The following is a 15,594-nucleotide window of genomic DNA, read 5'->3' on the forward strand; positions in this document are numbered from 1 at the left end:
ACTGTAAGTAGTATGAAAACCAAAACCACAGTCTGTGGAAAAATGGGAACAATGAGCTTCTGAAGTTAGTTTGTGTTCGTCCCGGTCTCAGAGTTATATGCTTGAGCTTGCAGGAGTTTTTTCTGGCTGGAGTGCTAGGCAGAAAAGGGAGAGAAAATGGGGTCAACAACTCCTGAACGCAGCCTAGTGGTCTCAGGGTCAACAGCCCTTCCTGATCCCAAACGCTCAGTGGGCCTCCGTGACCGGCTCCCAACAATTTAGCATCTGGGAAATTCCATAGTTTATGAGGCTGTTTGGTTCCTTGTGACCAGCTCTGACTTTGAACATTCTATTCACCCACATCGCATCCCTTTTTGTCAGATACTAGAATATCTTTTCTTTCCCTAAAGAAGTATTGAATTTAGAGTCTCTGTAATACTATTTAGTATCCAGTTATGTAGTATCTTGTATTATTCTTTTATTATTTCACATATAGCTTTATCTAGCCAGAGGGACCACTATATCTCTACTCCTTTTAAAATGAACTTTGTGTTCATTAATTCACAGATTTTTAGGTCAGGTTTTATAAGTACCAGGGTAATTACCTTATTGCCTTTTGTTGAAACCCTAGATATTTTCTAGAAATCATGAGATTATCTACCTGTGATACTGGGCTAACAGTAGGTGCTATATAAATACTTAAGGATTTTTAAATTTTATATTATCTACTTAAGCTTGTCAGATTTTTGAGGGAAATAGAGACATAGCTTGCTCTAGTGTATTACTTTAGTACTATTACTTGGCTCTGTGACTGCCCTGAAATTTTGGTGGATTCTATAATCTCTCAAAAACTTGAAGACCTACAGATTCAAAACAGTATCTTAGCTATTTTTAAAGGTATTTTGGCTTGGTTACATAATTTATAGACACAGAAGGAGGGAGAGAGAAAATGAATAAAAGTACATTATTTTAAGAGAAGTTAGAGAATGATGAATGGGAAAATTAGAAATTTCCTAGATGATTTTTAGAGTAATCCAGGAGTGGTGGAGGAGTGATAAGGACCCTGGATCTAGTTGGTAGAGTGTTGGGAATAGAAATGAAATGTATAAAATATTCTTTAAGACTTGATGATTGATTGGATATGGGCACAGCAGTGGCCCCTTTGGTTGTAAAACTGTTTGGGACATCATGTAATTAAGAATGGAGATTGACTGACAGAATGGCTCAAATACACATTGGCACTCAGAGGTGGACACTCAGAATTCTAGGGACCTAAGGAGAGAGCCTTTGAGGACATTAGATATATAAGAAGCAGGGACCAGGAGTGTTTTGTAGTATTCTTATAATTGATCATTGTCTCTTTAGCTGGAAAGTTTATGGGAGGACAAAGGAGATGGCTGACAGGCATGAGAGAGAGAGGGGAGGGTGAGTGAGTATGGGAGTGAAGGCCATCTGCGACCTAAAAAAGATACAAAAGACTTAATATATTTCTGTCTGTAATTTAAACAATAATTCTGGATTACTGAGGCAGTGATAGTCAAGGTTATTTAGAATGGTTCAAGTGAGTCCTTGTTATTACTGTTACTAATGGCAAACTCAAACTATAGAAAATTAGATGAGTTCTAAGGTTCTGAATTTTAATCTTGTGGTAAAAATTTTTGTTGTTTGTTATCAATCAGAAAATTTTATTCATTAGCAGTTTCACTTAACATTGTATAACAATGTTTCACAGTGGTTCTAAGTTTCTACTAAGTTTTATTTTCTTGAGCACTAAATATGTGAGAAATTTTAATCTACATATGGTAGTTTTGTTAATTAAGATTTTTTATGAATCAGAACATTCCATTATCTAACTATATACCATCCTACTGCTTGATTTAATGAGATTTAAATTTAGATCTGTGCTGAAATAAATGCAGTGCTCTTTGAAAATTGCTTCTATTTGGTAATTTCCCTTTGAAGTTTATGTTTTTCTGTTTTTTAAATAAGCTAATGAAATATTTTGTTGTTAAGTAACAGAATATTAATACCTTAAACATTTTTGCAGATGAACAAGAAGATGAAGATGCCATAGTCAATAGGATTTCGTATGTATTTTAAAGTTTAATTATTCAGTTTCTAATTCTGAAGTCATAAATTCTCAAAATTCAGTTCTAATTTTTGGATAGATATATGGAAAAAATTACCTAATGCATTACACAATCTTTATTAATATTAATACTATTTTTGGAAAACACATATAGGCAAATATATGTGGATAATTGAGGATTGATTATTTCCTGTTAAAATTTGCTCTTTAAAGGAGCTGACCGACTTTATCTTCAGAAAATTTAATGAGGAAATGGACTTAAGCTTGGGAAAATTGCTGGATCATAAGAAATAAAACTCTTGGCTATTTGAATGGTCTGCTGAGAAGACTGTGGTGCTCTTGAGTGAGGGAACAGTCATCTCCCCTGGTTTATGAACCTCTACCTGCTGTGAGTGGGGAGATGAGCCCAGATTATCTTTTAGGTTCCTTATGTACACTGGTGAGATATGATATAGATGTCTTTTGATTTTATTGAAATATCAAACTGAATGAAAAGCAGTGAGTTCCTTTCTATTAGTTTTTGCTTGATTAAAATGTGAAATTATATAGATGCACCTACCTAGGAAAGTTCTGTACTCCAGGATTTTTAGATTGATAAAATTCTTTTGAAATAATCTCACATTGATAGAAAAGGTAGTAGAATACAAAGAGTTTTTCCCTTGAAGTGTTTGAGAAGTTGCTGACCTATGGCTTTATTTCCTCAGGATACTATCATGTATAATTCCTGTAAACACTGCATTCTCCTGTATATCTACCACACAATCACCAATGAATGAACCTCCAAAACAGACACAAAAGTGAAAGCAGTTAAACACAAAAGGTCACACAGTATATAATTCCATCTATTAGAAATATCCAGAATAGATATAAAAAGCAGATTGATGGTTGCAAGGGGCTGAGTGGGAGGGGAACAGGGAGCACGTATGACATTTTATTTTGGGGTGATGAAATGTTTTGGAACTAGAAAGAGGTAGTGGTTGCACAATGTTATGAATAAACTAAATTCTGCTGAATTGTTCACCTTAAAAATTGTATGTAATGTGAATTTCACCTTCCTAAAAAATACTTTCAACTAATAAATGACTTGAACAGTCCTGATATAATTCACAACTGAAAAATGAATATAAATGGATCTTGCTTTACTAGATTTGATCATTTATTTTAAATGTCATAGTGAAGTTAGATAACAAACAAGAACAACTGCAGCTTTATACTGGAAATTATTGCTTTATACTGGAAATTATTGCTTTCTGGAACCTAGACCCAAAACTTGGTGTTTTAAATTTACAGAATTAGGGGTCTTAGTTTTATTCTTAGCACTGTGACATATATGAAAATTCTTAAGTGAATCATCATTTTTGTTTAAATTACTGCTTCTGCAAAAACTCACTCACCTCAGAAAAACTAAAATGAATCACAGACTGAATGAAGGGTAGATATAGTCTTTTCATGTGAAATCCACTAGGTATAAAGGACAAGTGAGATATGTGCCTCTCTCCTCTCCATTTAGTCTGTGTACCACTTGTGGTGGTAAATCTACTCAAATATACTCAGAGATAAATAATGTATAAACAGAAAAGAACATATCACTTTTTCTTTTACCCCTAAAAATGTCTTTAGTGTCAATATGGGTATATATGGTGTCCTTGTGGCAGTTGCTCACGTCATGGTGATGTGTTCAGACATCCTTTTCCTGAAGGTCAGTGAGTTCATACAAAGTTGTATTAAAGTTAGGGTGGAGGCACGAGAGGGCAGGTTGCCTGAGAGAAGGCATCTTTCCTAGTCTGTCCCTCCCACCCCCCAATTGATCTGTTTGTCTTTCACTGTGATGGAATGAGTGAGAACTGAAGTTAGGTTGATCTGGGTTCAAATTCTGAACTCAAGATTAACTTGAGTCCACAAAAGACTAAGAAACAGATATTCATTTTCTCCATATGTAAGATTAGAATTTCCACCTACTTTTTAGTACTGTTATGTGGATTAAGTAACATATACAAGAAAAAAATCTAACTAGGGTGGGGTGCTTAATGGCACAATAGGTGTGAAATCAATGTTACCTCCACCTTTGGGCTTTTGACCAGTTTTGTCTGTCCAGAATTCTTTTTTATCAGCTATCACACTGAGCTGATTCTCTCATCCCCTTTGGTTTTGTTTTGCTTTGCTTTTCCCCCTAAATGTCAGCTTTTCAACAGACCTTTCCTGACTGCCATTCTTAATATTGAAATCTGTGTCCTCCTCCCCACTTCCAATCCTTACCTAGCTTTATTTCTGTAGCACTTATGATCTTTAATAAATTACACATTTACATATTTAATACTTTATTGTTTATTGTCTGACTCTCCCCACTCCAGTATGAGCCTTGCTCAGACAAGAATGTTTGGTTGTTTTTTTCACTGTTCTAAAGTGTCTAGAACTATCCTGGCACAGAGTAGTAGTCAGTACTTTGTAAATACTTGTCTAGTGAGTGAGCCCCACCAGAAAGACTCACTGAGTTCCAGTCTCTGAGTTGTGCTTTAACAAAAGCTCCATGGGTGATCCTGACTCTACTACTGGTTAAGAGCCACTGGTTTAGAGTCAGGTATTAAGAAGCCTAATTCATGCAGCAAATGTTTATTGATTAGCTGGGATGAAGACTTAGGATGGGATGCCACCATTTTACAGATGAGTGTAAAATGTCACTCAATTTGTCTCTTTTCTGTTACCCAGACAATCAGAACTTTTGATAATATTTGAGAGTGTGGAAGAAAAATGCCAAATGCGAAACCTTTGTCATCAACACTACATACATCTTACTGAATAATTTTGAATGACTTAAATCCAACTGTTTCAAACATTGTTTCTAAAAGTCTTAGTTAGATATTAAACTTTAAGATGTAAGGTGACAGGTTTTGTATGCAATTATTGTTTTCTTTTTGTTAAAAAAATATATATTTTGGTCACATGTGGTGGCTCACACCTGTAATCCCAGCACTTTGGGAAGCCAAGGTGGGAGAACTACTTAATCTAGGAGCTCGAGGCTGTAGTGAGCTATGATCACGCTACTGTACTCAACCCAGGTGACAGAGTGAGACCCTGTCTCTTAAAAAAAAAAAAATCTATCTATAGAAACATTAACCTGTGAAATACATTTTTAATGGTAACCTGTATTTTATAGTGGAGTTTTAAAAATGTTCTTTTATTTTATTGATAATAACTACTAACAAATAAAAAAGCATTTATTCATTCTTTGTTTAAAACAATAGAGTGTCACATTGAATCTGAGAATGAAAAATTAGGGGCTGGGCTCAGTGGCTCAGCTTGTAATCCCAGCACCTTGGGAGGCTGAGGTGAGAGAATTGCCTGAGCCCAGGGGTTCGAGACCAACCTGGGCAACTTGGTGAGACCTCGTCTCTACAGCAGATCAAAAATTAGCCCGGTGTGGTAGTGCGCACCTGTAGTTCTGGCTTCTTGGAGGGCTGAGGCGGAAGAATTGCTGGAGCCCAACAGGTTGTTGCTGGGGTGGCTGTGAGTGTGCCGTTGCACTCCAGCCTGGGTGACAGAGTGAGACTTCCAATTAAAAAAAAAAAAAAAGTCTTGTGGCCAGGTGTGTGGCTCACACCTGTAATCCCAGCACTTTGGAAGACTGAGGCATGGGGATTGCTTGAGCCCAGGAGTTTGAGACCAGCCTAGGTAACATAGTGAGACCGCATCTCTACAAAAAAAGAAAAAAGTTAGGCAAGCATGGTGGTGGATCCCTGTAGTCCCAGCTACTGGAGAGACTGAGGCAGAAGGATCACCTGAGCTTCGGAGCTGGTGGCTGTGGGGAGCCCTGATCGTGTCATTGCACTCCAACCTGGGCAACAAAGTGAGACCTCCACCCCTGAGACACACATACACACACATGTGCACACACACTCCCCTGGTGGATTTGACCACATCCTTTTGCTGTGGGGAGAAAGGAATTGAAGATGTAGAAGTAAAGATATGGTATGTAAGTTCTGCTTAATAGGCTTTTTAAAAGAGCAGAAATACTTGAGGGTGTCTATCTTTGGCAGGTAAGCATCTAAAGGGAAAGGTGATACTGAAGGTTAAGAGTTGAGTGACCAGTGAAGCAAGGCCCTTGGGGACAGCAGAGGTAGAGGTCAGTGCAGATGAGCAGAAGGAAGAAGACGTCTTCCTTTGACAGACCAGAGAATAATTGTGTCTGTTGATAGCTCTGTGGGGTAGAGGAGGGGCAGGACCATGGCAGAAAGCTTGGGAAGATGATGGTTAAGAACAGGGGATTTGAAACTCAGGATTCAAGGGTCTTGGCTCTTGTTTGCCTAGTGAAAGTATGTGAAAGCTTTGTGGAACGTTAAAGTGATTTAAGATAGTCTTATTGTTTTAATTTATTATCCCCCTGAAAAGACCTATAGATATGGCTTTCTTTACACTATAGCTATATTCAGTGGTTAAGTATATGCCCTTATCACCTTATTAAGGTGAGGAGAGGTTCTGGTTTTCTAGTTGGATTAAGGAGATAGTCACAAATATCAGATACTTGGAAAAACACTATCTTACTACTACTACAATTACACAAGGTGCATTTTCAAAATTTTTGAAAAATAATGCTATATTTCAGAAGGTGAAATTTCTGAAACTGTCCTTTAATTCTGTAAGGGCACTTTCAGTAGTTACATGAGCAGTGACCTCTACTGCACTTAAAAATAATTTTTTTTAGTTGCTCTTTTTAAAAAATTTAAAAATTTTTTTAGTTCAGATCCTTGCTATCACTCTCTGCCAGCATTTAGTTTCACCACTCAGCCTCTTATGAGTAGCTATCCTTGGAGTTACTCAGGGGCAGTCAGGGATGATGCTATTATCTTTTTTGTATCTCCAGGGCCAATCACAATTGCCTCTAAAGTATGATAGATTCTAGTAATTTTTTTGTTGAAAGAGCGAACATTATAGTTATGGTGACCTTGTATTCAGGATTTTGTAGGTCACTTGTGACTTTAAGTACTTTTTCTGTTTTGCCCCCATCAGCTAACTTCTTTTGTCAGATCATGGGTTTCAGGTTTTGAGTTGGAAAGAATGTTTGACTTTCATTGCTAGGTATGTGGTCAAAGTATATGGGAGCCAAGAGGAGAGAGGAAGTGATTTTATGGAGGGGAGCAAGAAGAGAGAAGTTGCAGAATACTTCACAGAGCAAATTTGACATTTGAGGTCTGTCTTGAGATTCATATGAGTTTGCCATGCAGAGTATGTCACAAGTATCCTGAGTGAGCAGACTGTGCAGGGAGACAAAGAATCCTAAAAGTCCGTTTGATGTTTGGGAAATGTGGAAGTTAGGCAAGTCTGAGTGTGTGTTGAAATGGGTGGTAGTGAGAAAAGGAGCCTGGAAAATTATACTGGGATAGCTGTGCAGGACCTAGAATGGTAAGATTTTTGGATTTGACCTCAATTTTAGCACTGGAAGGAATGATAGTGACTTGACTGGGGAAGTTTGAGATCACTGCTGGAATTGTCTGTGGACCCTGAGACAAGGACTTGTCTGAGCGCTTTTCCCAGGAAATGTGTTGTCTATTCAGCAAAACCAGTTCATAAAAATTCTGCTATGTCTAATTTGATTTATATTGTTAATATGTATCATATGGTCTGCATTTAAAAATTTATTATTGATTTGCTGAACAGAAGAGATTTCCTGGTTATTTTTGGCTTTTAGGTAGTAATACACTTCTGTTGGTTGCCACAAGATGGCATTGGCCTCAAAGTTACTCTGTGAGATGTGTTTTTTGGGGGGCATTTTGTATTTTTTCCTACTTTTTCTTACATTTATTTTTACATTATCCTAATATTAACTTTAATGGAGTGGATATTAAAATTCTGTCTTTAATAGTGAAGCTCCTTTTTTCCTTTTAAAAATCTTTTAAAAAATTGGGTGTTTGTTGTAAGAATTTAAAATAATTCAGAAAAGTGTAACTAAAAAAAAAAGCCCCTTATAATTCCTCTTTCTTATGGAATTGTTACATATTATGCTGGATTATTTTTGTGCCTCTATTTTTTTGATTGTATATGTGCATTTATGAGGGGGTGGGAGGAAGAGCATGTTTATCATTTATTGTCCATGCTTTTCTTTGGTTTGTTTTGTTGGCTTAATTATTTTTGGTATTTTTCCGTATTAGTACCTATTAGAGCTACTTATTTTTTAAAATGACAAAAATAGTGTTTTAAATATTAATAATTTCCTACTGTTTATTACTATCGTTTGTTTAACCTTTACTCATTCAAGAGATGTTAACCTAATGACTTTGTTTTCTTCCTTTGAAATAATCATTTTAAGTTAATTTTTTAATACTGCTTCCACAAGTAGTTTTTTCACCTGAAGCAGTTGTTGCATTGCTTTTAGCATATATTGTCAAATTGTTAATTAAATGCAATTTAATTGTGAAATAAATACTTATATTTAAAAGAATGTGATTACAATTTATTCTTTGTAAAATGTGTGAAGTATCCTGTCTTCAGTATATCTTTTATGTTCTATTTGTTAGATTTAATGACCTTTTCATAGAGTAAAGAGTTTTAGAGTACATCGAGTTTAACTTCTAGCATCATATGTATATCATTAGTCTTCCAACTACATATATTTAATGAAATCCTTATATAATACTTTTTCAATTGAAACATTGAAGAGTTTGTATTCTTTTGATTACTTCCATGTTCATTGCTTTTTCATATCACTGGTGATGATGACTCTCCTCTCTTCCAGGTTGTTTTTGAGCACGTTCACTCTAGCAGTTTCAGCTGGGGCTGTTTTGCTTTTACCCTTTTCAATAATCAGCAATGAAATCCTGCTTTCTTTTCCTCAAAACTACTATATTCAGTGGCTAAATGGCTCCCTGATTCATGGTTAGTATATATTGCTTAATATCAACACAACTAATATTTTAATTTTTTACTGCACTATCATTTTAGATTTTTCTTAGTTTCCTTCATAATTTGTGACTTCCTTCAATAAGCCATTTAGGTCCTTAATAAGGTCAGAAAACCAGCTTTTACTTATTATTTCTATTTTTAGTTAATTGTGAAAGACTTTTTCTGCTACTTCATTAATAAGCAGTTTTTATACTTACAGTGATTTTGTTAAACACATTTTCATTTAAATATTTAGCAAGAGATTTTTGGTTTATCTGAATATGTCAGAAGAACTCAACCTGTATTTAAGACTTACAAGATAGCCATAGTTTACATTTTATTTGTTTACCTATTGCTTTCTTCAGTCTTCTCAAAGTATATGATAAAATGGGAAAAACACTTTCTGTCAAGTACAAACTTTAAAATGATTTTATAAACATAGTGACTCACTTATTACATACAGGTAACATGGTGGATTGCTTTCAAGTCAGATAGACTGGTGTTCCAGTCTTGGTCTGCCATTTTCTTGCTGACTTTGGTCAAGTCACTGTTCTTTTCTGACCGCAATTTCCTCTTCTCTTAATTGGGATGATAAATAAAACTCACCTTGCAAATTTGTTTTTGGAATAGGAATGATGTATGTAAATTAACTGTTTCTTAATAGGCACTTAATAAATGGTAGCTATTAAATTATTTAGGCTGTTTTTCTTCTTTCTGAAGAATTTATTTTTTTTTACATACCAATTTAGTGTATAAACTCTTTTCTCCCATAGAATATGCTGGCATAATTCTTTTTTGAAGGGTCTTAACATTTTATAATTATCCGTTAGAATTGATTATAGCTCTTTGATATTATTACAGTTATTGTAGAAAATGTTATAATTAAAATTTTTAATTATCAGTTAGAATTGAGATAGCTCTTAGAAATTTTGATATCTTTTTTGCTAATAATGCCCATGTCCTTCCTTTATTTTATTTGTGTTATTAATTTGTGTTACTAGTTCCTATGTGTTATGGTTATTATTTTATTAATGTCATTTGTTATTGGTGTGATTAGTGTTAATAGTTGTTTTATTATAGACATATAATTTGATAGTTATATGGTAGGTTAGATACATTATTTCTGAACAGCAAAGGCAGATGACAAAATTAGGATACCTCATTTTCAGATGAATTTTCATGTGGCCTCAAATCTTGTTATCCCCATTCCAGTGGAAATTTGTTTTGTAATTGTTTGTTTGCTTATGATAAATAAGGCCCTAACATGGATAAATGTATGTGTATGTATGTGTTTGTGTGTTTTTAAAGAAATACATATTTAGTATGGAGATTTGGAAAACAAAAATCACAGCTAACAGATTGGTCCCTCAGCAGTGGGCATAGCCAGGGTAACCCTGGTGAGTACAAGTCCATATTGCTGAGCTTATGCATAACCACCATTCCTGCCACCATGGCCACTGTGTTCATGAGCTCACTGGACAATGACAGGGGTGGTTAGGGAAAGAGCCCGGCTAGAATGGATCATCCTATCCACTTGATTATTAAAATCCTCCTCTGCTGAGGTTACCCTTTGGTGAGCATTCACATGGGATACAAATATTCTCACCTTTTTTGCCTACTTAGGGAAGTCTGTTCACATATCTCTATCCCAAATTTCTTTGTCACCAGTTTTCCAATTATATTTCTTCTAAGCCCCTGACCATCTAGCCAATCCATTTGCCGTGGCCCATTAATTGATATATAATCACGTTTGGCCATTTCTCCTTCCAAGCAAAGGAAACAGCCAGATGTACTGCCCATAGTTCTGCCAACTGAAGGATTTCCCTTCACCATAGTCCTTCAGTGATGTCCCAGAAAGGGGCAGTAGTGCTGCAGCTTATGCAAACCATCTGTCATCTGTCCTATGCCATCTGATCTTAGGGAACCTCCTGTGAAACTATAGGTGCAGGCTGAGAAAGAGAAGACAGTGTAGCAGGAGTGGGGACCTTGGGCATTTGAGCTACTTCGTTATGTAACTTGTGCCTTTTAGGGCCTCCTCGGGCCCAGTCATATACCACTTTCATTTGATGATGGAGCTCTGTTGTGTATGCCCCACTTTGTGGGTCAGAAAACACTCATGAAGGGCAGAAAACACTCATGTATGGTTTTGTGGGTCAGAAAACACTCATGAAAGGCAGCTCAGGTCCCATGTCACCTTGGTGGTCCATGGCTAAGTATTCAATCTCCATTAAAGCCTTATAACAGGCCAAGAGCTGTTTCTCAAAAGGAGAGTAGTTATCCACAAAGCATGGCAGGCCATTGCTCCAAAATCCTAAGGGTCTGTGGATGAGCCTACATTGCATCCCTACGTGCCACTGCCACTTCAGGCACCATTGGATTCACTGAGGCACATATCCTAAGCCCAAAGTAGCTTACAGAGCAGCCTGGACCTCTGTAAGCTCTTGTCTGGACCCCACTCAAAACTTGCAGCTTTTCAGGTCACTCAGTAAATTGGCTGGGGTAACACACCCAAATGAAAAATGTATTAATTTCAAAATCCAAGAGGCCCATTAGCTATCGTGCCACTTTATTGGTATAGGAGGGACCAGGTTCAACAACTTACCCTAGGTTTTAGAAGGGATATCTCTATATGCCCCACCTCTGGACCCCTGGAAATTTCACTGAGATAGAAGGCCCCTGAATTTTTATCAGATTTATTTCCTACTCTGGACACACAGATGTCTTGCCGATAAGTTTAGAGTAGTTGCTACTTCTCAATTGCTATTTCCAATCAGGAGAATACCATCAGTGTAATGAACTTGTGTGATATCATGTGGCAGAGGAAGATGACCAAGGTCCTTGTGAACTAAATTATGATATAGGGCTGCAGTGTTGATATAACCCTGAGGCTGGACAAAGAAGGTGTATTGCTGGTCTTGCCAGCTGAAAGTAAACTGCTTCTGGTGATCTTTACTAACAGGGACAGAGAAAAAGCATTTGTAAGATCAATAGTTACATACCAGATACCAGGAGATGTGTTAATTTTCTCAAGCAATGAAACCACATCTGGTTCCACAACGTTGCAAATGCACTAAATACCACTGCCTTATTCACTTTAAAATGACTAATCTTATGTAATATGAGTTTTAAATTATAAACCAAATAATCATAACATTTTGGAAAATAGAAAGATGATGGAATTAAGTTGTAGCTTTATATAAAGGGGAATAATACTTCTTCAGTTGTTGAGGTGTTTTTCCTAATTTTTGCTAAGCTATCCACTCACTTATGAGAGACAGAGACAAACATCTGTGACATGATTGCCCAATTTGAGATTCAGTTTGTTAAAAGATAACCAAAACTCCAACTCAAAAAAAAAAAAAAAAAGAAGAAGAAGAAAGTGCATGTGTATGTAGGTGCACAGAAAAATATCTTGAATACAAGGGTTTCACTGTTTTTCTTAGAGTAGTAGGATTATATGATATAATTTTTTTGGTATTGGCACTATATAATATTTATACAATGAACATGTATTTCTTTTTTGTCATAAGAAGAAAGTTATATTAAGGTAAAATGGTCCACAGTTCATTGCAATAATTGTTCTTTGTTTTTTATCTTTCTTCTAAATAAATAAGCAGGTGCTATTCTAATTCTGAAGTTCTCACAACACTACTTGAAAGCAAACTCGTAGTCTTCTCTAACACTTACCCTTTCTTGGTAGAATTTTGAAAAATGATATGCTACTTTTTGATAGCATATCATATGATAGTTGGATTAGATCTTCAATAGGAATATTGGTTTTAACTTAGTTTTGTCATTCTGGAAATCACTGAATATAGCTGAACTCTCACTAATTTTCTAATTTAAATTCATGAAGGTTTTTGTCTGTGAGGAAATATGTTGAATTATTTGCTCCATAGTATTGTGTATTGTATTTTGAAATATTTGCTAACTCCAGCAGGTGGAGCTAGAAGTTAATGCATCCTATCGTTACCTGGCAATTTAGTCTTGTTCTGTTCTAAACTATTAAATAATTTTAAAATTTAAATACATTTTCTTGGGTAGGCATTGGATATCTTTCAAATTGTTTGCCATTGATACTGATTTAGACAAACTACAAACTTTTTGAATTTTTAGGGTTCTGCTATATGGAAGCATGTAATTTTACCTTTCTAAAGCAGAAAGATTTGACTATTTATTTTACAAATTAATATGAAATAATATATAATGAAATATGTGTATTATTCTAACAACAGTTCTAAATTTAAGAATGATTTATCAAAATTATAGAATATTGTTAAGGTGTGTATGTATGATGTATGTTTGTAAAATGCTGGAAACTTAACAAGCTTGGCAAAGTTACCAAGAACATAATTACTACTTAGCGGTGTATTTTAGCTACATTATTGTATCTATTAGATGTTTTTCTCATAGTAACTTTAACTTACATGTAAATTTATCATTAGATTAGCATAAACAAAATCTAAAAATTTCATATTTATTTATTCTGGTTAATAAACTTAATTTTTGTATGTTTAATTATTCAGATAAAAAGCCAGTTGTTCAATACATGAAAAAAGGCATCTAATTTCTTAACAAACTAAATTAGTTTGTATTTGGAATCTTTTTGGACTCAGGATGCTGAATTTTTTTCTTCAGTTGTTCAGCAGACATTGCTGCTTGGTTGATCTGCTGGTGAATATTTTTTACTTTAGCTTTTGATAACTATCTTAGTTTTAAGTAAATGTATTCGTTAGTCAGAGTAGATGGTTTTTACTGATTTGTGAACTTTTACCTAAGGCAAATTTTTATTTTTTGACTTTTGACTTCCAGAGAAGAGTTTGAGTTTGTAATTTTTACTGTACAAAAGGGGACATATATGATTAGAGAGATAGATTGTGGATGTTAGAGAGATAGATTCTGGAAGCATGGATATTTGTAGATCAGTAACAATAAAAAGAGTCTCTTTTTTGTGCTGCAAATGATAGGTTTTTTTTTCTTCTGAATATAAAAGCATAGTGGATCCTTAGCATTCAAGGGTTTATATTCACAGTTGCAACTATTTGAGAGCAGTCTTTGAGACTCCCTAATATGTGGTAATATGTAATTTTGCCAAGGCTAAAATTTAAATTTTGCATTCAGACTCAGTGAGGCTAGTAAATAAAGGGAGCCCTGTGGCAAATGAGTGAGCCTTACTCAGCATCCCCATCTCAATTCAGCTTTGTTGTTTTCTGCCCTTTTTATACATTTTTTGTGAGAAGTTATATGATATCGGGATATGGAGAATTTTGAGTTCCAGAGAGGTGTTATGTATGTTTCATGACTTTTGGGTGATTTCATGTTCTCCTTATAGAAAATGTAGAGTATCCAGAAAAGTGGGAAGAAAAAAATCATCCATAATTCTGCTATATTCCTATTGTTTATAAGTTGGTATAATTCTTTACAATTTGTTTTCTATGACAAGTTTTTTGTAATTGTCATTTTAACATATTTTAATGTCATCTATGAATACAAATTTTTGTTGTGTAAGCTTTCCTGGGTGAAATTAATGAGAATAACTCTTTAAGGAAATGGTTGAGATCTAATTTTGGCTATAACTAACATCATTTTCTTGTCATTATGTGGTCTAAATGCTGGTGTATATCAGCATTTTTCAGTTTTTTGTACCATTTGGATGATGTTGAGACAGGGCAGGGAAGAGACACTGAATTTTTGTTTAACATTTTGGGTGTTAATTTCTCTTCTGTTCTTTTTAAGAGCCCTTTGGATTATAACCTATTATATATATGAGGAAATGGAGTGACAGAGTTGCTGTTCCTTTTCAAGGACATATATAGCTGACAGGTACAAATCTAGGCTTATTAGATGTCAAGTGCCACTCATGCAGATATCTGCCATGAGTACTGGTGAGGTCTTTTAAATCACAGTGTGAATACCTTGGTTTTGTTAGAGTATTTTATATAGTATACTAAGTGCATATAGTTCATTCAATATTTTTTTGAAGTGAATTTTTAAAAACTTTTCTGTAGTTGAAGCATGTTTTGGCATTTTAAGGTGGTGTGAGTGTGCAAGTGCACACCTACACATAAACATCTGAGAAAACAAATGTAGAAATATTTTACTTTTTACAAACTGATCATAGAATCAGATAAGCATTTTATTTTACATTGATGGATAGAATTAATGGGTTATTATATTTATTATTTCTCTTATAAAATCCTACTAAACTGATATGCTCTTTTAGGTAATGTTAACAAAATTCAAAATATTGTTTTTTTCCCATCCAGAATGTTAAGTATGAGATATCATATGGTGATGTAGAAAGAGCAAGAGATGTAGGATCTAATCCCAGGTATATCATTTGTAAGTTATGGAATTCTTGGAGGAATTTACTGAATCTCTTTTAAAAAAGAGTTCGGCTTGTGAGAGAGTTGTACCAGAGAATCTTAGGTTCCTTTTTACTTCAAATTTAGATGTTTCTACATTATTTTTGGTGTACTAAAATATAAGTCAACTTTATTTTGAACAAATCTTAATTTTTAGAGTCTTACAGATGTTTAGACTGCTTAAGTATTTTATTGAAATGAAGATCTTTTTTTTTTTTTTTTTTTGAGTTGGAGTCTCACCCTGTTGCCCAGACTGGAGTGCAGTGGCCGCTTCCGGCCACCGCAGCG

The 15,594-nt window shown here is 34.9% G+C and overlaps 1 protein-coding gene across 1 annotated transcript in view; it reads left to right on the plus strand.

Moving 5' to 3' along the window:
* The first annotated feature begins 2,023 nt into the window (after nucleotides 1-2,023).
* Nucleotides 2,024-15,594, plus strand: part of LMBR1 (limb development membrane protein 1) — a 131,846-nt gene continuing 118,275 nt past the window's right edge. The window contains exons 1-2 of the mRNA XM_021708813.1: nucleotides 2,024-2,066; nucleotides 8,796-8,935. The gene's annotated coding sequence lies outside the window, so the exon portion shown is untranslated. The remainder of the gene's footprint in view (nucleotides 2,067-8,795; nucleotides 8,936-15,594) is intronic.

The sequence above is a fragment of the Carlito syrichta genome, unplaced genomic scaffold, assembly GCF_000164805.1.
Source record: "Carlito syrichta isolate Samal-C Ts95f unplaced genomic scaffold, Tarsius_syrichta-2.0.1 Scaffold148917, whole genome shotgun sequence".
NCBI classification, from domain to species: domain Eukaryota; kingdom Metazoa; phylum Chordata; class Mammalia; order Primates; family Tarsiidae; genus Carlito; species Carlito syrichta.